General features: G+C 36.3%; 1 non-coding gene across 1 annotated transcript; it reads right to left on the reverse strand.

Annotated features, from left to right (window-relative positions):
- Positions 1-5230: 5230 nt before the first annotated feature.
- On the reverse strand, positions 5231-5337 carry LOC127098782 (small nucleolar RNA R71). Its single transcript, XR_007793478.1, has one exon. It is a non-coding gene; the product is annotated as a small nucleolar RNA R71 (small nucleolar RNA).
- Positions 5338-5614: the final 277 nt, after the last annotated feature.

Below are 5614 nucleotides of genomic sequence, written 5' to 3' on the forward strand. Positions count from 1 at the left end.
GTGCATACACTCCAAGAGATATTTGAGTTGAGTAAGTAATTCAAATTTATCTAGTACAATATACTTTTGTACTGTGTATTCAAACAGCAGTTTTAATCTCTTACTCAACTTATATCAACATTTGGTAAAATTGCTTAAACTAAAATCACTTAATTTTTAAGCTGAAAAACACTTATGCAGAAAATTAAAGAAGACGCAGATTTGATGAGGCAGTTCCCCCGCCGTCCTCGCTTCGGGGTACGTCTGCCCTCAATTCTAAAAATAGAATTGAGATGATTAATTAGATATCACCTGTGAAATTTAATCGTTTATACAAGGATTACAAAGCATGTAAACAACAGAACTTCCAATGTGTTGAATGATGCTTCCTATCCTTGCTCCTTGATTCAAGATGAATCAAGACCTTCGATCGTTGTTGCTAGACCTCCGATTCCAGCCCCTTTATTGAAGAATCTTCCGTTCTTCAAACCCTCGGCCCGGCTGATCTCAAACACAACGAGTCGAACCCGAATCCTTCACTTCAATGTCACCGAATCCGCTACTAGACTGATGAAGACTTCCTCTTCTCAATCACCTTCGCTCGGCTGAATATTGATGAAGCGATTCGTCCAAAACCCCCCAAACACAAACCGGTATTGGAGGACAAAACCCTAACGGTTTTATTCAAGAAAGAACCTGCCACAAGCTTCAACCCGAACTGGATTCTTCGATCACAGCTTCGAACCTTATCACCTTTAATCGATCACGAACCACATCAAAAATGATTGTGTGTAGTTGATGTGTTGTGAAATATTGAAGATGAAGATGATGAATCTTGGACACCTTTTTCACTCTTTCTTGTTTCCTTGAACACTTGAACTCAAATTGACAAATGTTGGTTAATAAAAGTGTTTTGACTTCTATTTATAGTAACAACTTACCAACCAAAAATAACAGCTTTTCAAACAGTGGAAAATACTCAAAAAACTGAGTTTACGCCCGAGCGGTCGACCATATGTCGGCGTGCGCTGACCCGTGGGGAATGCGCTGACCCCTATGGTCGACTCAAAGGTTTCATGCGCTGACCCGTGGCCAACTGCACTATGCTATGCGCCGACCTGTGGTCGACTCAAAGCCATCATGCGCTGACCCGTGACTCATGCGCTGACCCTTGCGGTCGACTCATAGCTTCCATGAGCTGACCTGTGGTTGACTCAAAGCATCATGCGCTGACCCGAGGCTTATGCGCTGACCCTTGCGGTCGACTCATAGCTTCCATGAGCTGACCTGTGGTTGACTCAAAGCCTGCAAACCTGCAAAAATTCGTATTTTGTGATTTTCATGCATTTCGTCATGATCGCACTTTGTCCACATATGTTTTTAAGAATTATAACAGATTTAGATAAGCATATGAAAGGATATGATCGGTGATGTGTTGCATTTGTTTGTAGACATGCATGGTGGTCATTTGTCATCATCGAAACTTGCGATCGTATGCTGTCTGACACTTTGCCCTTACAGTATCTGTCGTCAACCAGGACACGACAAGAACAACTGTCCCAATCGAGGAGCATGATTTGGGTCATAATCTTTTTGTAACATTGTATTTTTGTAACCTTAAATTATTATATATCATAAAGTTTTTGTTACAACGAGGTTCACAACAAACATCAGTACAAAATAAGCTAACTGAAAACAGAATATTTCTAACTAATTACAACAATCAAGGTGATGCCATCTCAACCGAACATCATTTTCCTAGCATTCTTATCAGTTTTCATTCGCACCCAACCAAAGATACTATCGAGTCTCTCAATAATTCTTATTTTTTTCCCTTCTGGTATTTTCCCATCTAACCAACGAACCAGCTCCCTCTTCAGTTGATCGAAAGTAGTGATGTTTCAGAAGAGCATCAACATTTGAGGTTTGTCTCTCGCATAAATCACATTTATGTAGTGGCGACAAACACCAAACATGATTTCCAAATGATGAAATGAGATGTGAAAAAATGATTCACACAACACCTCTATTTATAACAAAAAAAATTGCATTTTACACTGAGGTGTCAATCCAATTGGCGTCTTCTTTGTAAAAATACACATGGGCGTCAATTGAATTGGTCGCACCATGTGCCCTAGCCAATCCAATTGGCGCCTCCACTCTATTTTTAAGAGGAGTCACCAATTGGATTGGCGCCTCCTCCTAAAAGTGGGGTACTTTGGGATTTTTTTTTGAAAACTGGGTTATTTTGAGAATTTTCTTGAAAATTGGGTTATTTTGGTAAAAAAAAAATCTTTTCGTGTTTTATGGGGCAAGGACAAGAGCTTTGGAGCAAAAGTAGTCCAATGTACCTAGAAATTATATCATTTCAGCATCTAAGAAAATAAAATACTTTTTATAGCTATGAATATAACCAATAATATCATTACATTAGTTATTGTTAGTTGATTTTTTAAACATCTTAACAGATACAAACTGATATATAATTTGAACATACGAAGATTGCATATAGTTTGTGAAGATTGCAGATAAAAATAAGGTTGAAAATCATATAATACTAAATATAAGAAAAGAACAAAGAAAAAAATATTGGATTATGTTAGATATTAAAAACATTGTTCATAGATTCTTCAATGCTCTAAGAAAACAATATTTATCGAGTCTTTCAAATAACTTTGTCAAATACAAAGCAAGTACACACAAACATTAAATTGAAAAAATATCAAACATTTACCTCTTAAGAGTTAAAAAAACCTATAGGTTGCAAGGGTTTTTTTCATCTTTCTTCTCAAATTCAGTAGAGTATGACATAACACCCAAGTTTTGATGGATCTAGAAACAAAATTAACAAAATCATCATAATGACATAAATATTCTCTTAATTATTCTAAATGATCATAAGAAATAGTAAGTATATGTGCCTTTTATAAAACACTTTGAAGGGATACAAACTAACTTTTAGCAACACCACTCTTGTGCTTCTTTGTTGTTCTATATCAAGCCAAATATAAAAAACTCTAAAAGATTCAGAGCCTCTATAAAAAAACAATTGGGTATTGATATCTCTCATATTTTCGACACCAACATTAAATTACAAAAATATGATAATGATTGTTAGAAAGTAAAAATGGTTAGTTATGGCCATGAAGATCTCGACAAATTTAATTTGTTGAAAATGAGTACTAACTTTGGTTGAAATTGTAATTAGACAGAGACTGATAACGCGAAAACGTATCATGCATTTCGACCCGATTCACATGCTATTTAGTGTCGTTTTATCATGTTTTATTACTTTTATGTTGTGTTTTGTTTTCATTTTAGGTACTTGTCAATTATAGAGTGTTCACGCATAGAAACCGGAAAAGGAGCAAGAAAAGGGAAAAAATACATAAAAAACAAGTTTTTGGTGCATGGCATTCGCCATCCCCTTATGGTGTTCGCCATGTACCTAGCCACGTCATCATCCAACTTAAGCTCATGGTGTTCTCCATGAGTCTTATGGCGGTCGTCATACGTGCTCAGTAACAAAAAATGGAAAAACCAACTTGACTCATTCTTTCCCACCCTCTTACATTCTCTCAATGAAATTCTACACATTTGGAAAGGATTCTGCAGCATTGGGACTCTATATAAGATATTTTTTTCAGGAGTTTTAGACATCCAAGTATTGCACGAAAGTTCTGTTGTTTTTAGTTTTAGGCAGATATTGCATTCAAAGTGATAACCGCTCACGTCGAGAGGTTATCACAACTTTAGTTTAATTTTCTGTACTCTTGGATCACAAGTCTGCCAGCATAATTGAAGTCATTTATTTCTATTCATGTTATTTGAAATTTCTCACAATTTAATTCAAATTTTCAGGCTTTTACATTATTGCTTTATATTACTGTTTATCACACTTTAATTCAATTACCATGTTGTCTTTAATTTCAATTACCATGTTTAGTTTGTTTAAGTTTAATTCCATGTCTAGCTAAACGTCTTTGAGCCTGGTATGTGAGGACCGTCGTTCTGACGAGAGTCTGTAATGAATTTGGCGTAAACTTTTCTTAAACTATTTTTTTGGCTTTAGTTTTCAAGTCTAATTCAAACGTTTTTACACGAGAGTGAAAAACAATTAAGGTTCGAGTCGATAGCGCGAAAGTGTGAGAGTTGAACCAGATAGTGGAAATTGGGCATTGATCCTAAATACAACGAGAGCGCTTTAAGCATCAATACAGATTTATTTAGTTTTCAAAAAATACTTCTTAAATGAAATGTGCGAGCGAGGGAAAAATCTCATGGTTAAGGGGTGTAGCTTTAATCAATAGCGCGGGAGTGTGAGATAGGGTTTTTAAACTAGTATTTCCTACTGAAAGAAACTTAACATAAAATAGACGCCAATGAATTACAGAGACCCTAAGGTGCACGGGATCCACATTCCGGTCTCCCTTTCTTGATATTTTCCTAAATCCTATTCCAGTTCTAGTTTTTAATTACGTCCAAATTAAGTAATTAATAGCTTTAGTTTTACATTGCATCAATTGATAACACTAGATTGATTATTAGTCCTTGTGGGTTCGATATCTTTTAAAACTACGCGATAGACCGTATACTTACAGTTAGAGAATCTGATAGACTCATAAAGTCACGATCAAGTTTTTGGCACCGTTGTCGGAGACTAATTTAATCAATAGTGTGATTTCATCGTTACACCGTATAGACTAACGCAACCATTTTATTCGTCGGTTGTATGTCAAACACTCGCTCACAAGGCGAAGAGTTGGAACAACCGATTGACAAAGTAGAGTGTTATATAATACTAAGACGCCGAATCAAAGAGTTTCATTTGAAATACAACATCCTTGACCCGGATATTTCAGAACCAGTTATGGACAAAAATCCAAACCGTTTACTTCGGGATTATGCTGTTTCATCGTAAGAAGAGACACACAACAACATTGTTTCCCTTACCATCGACCGAAACAATTTCGTGTTGAAACCTTCGTTGTTACAAGTTTTACAACAAAAACAATTTTCTGGTAGCCCCACAGACGATCTGAACCTCCATTTATCAGTATTTGTATAATATGCAGACACAATGATAGGAGATAGTGTTAATCCTGAAGCCATAAGACTATATCTCTTTCCTTTTTCTTTAAGAGATAGAGCGAGAGCTTGGCTCTAGTCTCTACCGTCAAACTTTATCAATACGTGGGATGAGTTGAATAAAGTCTTTTTAGCACGATATTTCCCACCTAGCAAAACTGTTATGCTAAGAGCCCAAATCAACAGATTTAGGCAGAAAGACAATGAATCTCTTTTTGAAGTGTGGGAGAGATACAAGGATATGCTGAGTCTTTGTCTCCATCATGGACTTGAGCAGTGACTGATTATCCATACTTTCTACAATGGTCTCTTGTACAACACTAAGTTGAATTTATACGATGTCGTTGGCGGTGCTCTAATGGATAAACCTTATGAAGAAGCCTATCAACTCATTGAAAACATGGCACAAAGTCACTTCCAATGGGGAGGTGAGTGAACACCTACATAGAAAACACCACTAAAGAGCGGAATGTATGAAGTTAATGGCATAGATCGTGTCAATGCTAAAGTGGGCACACTTACCCAAAAGATTGAAAGTTTGACCATA

The sequence above is a fragment of the Lathyrus oleraceus genome, chromosome 6, assembly GCF_024323335.1.
Source record: "Lathyrus oleraceus cultivar Zhongwan6 chromosome 6, CAAS_Psat_ZW6_1.0, whole genome shotgun sequence".
In the NCBI taxonomy this organism is placed as follows: domain Eukaryota; kingdom Viridiplantae; phylum Streptophyta; class Magnoliopsida; order Fabales; family Fabaceae; genus Lathyrus; species Lathyrus oleraceus.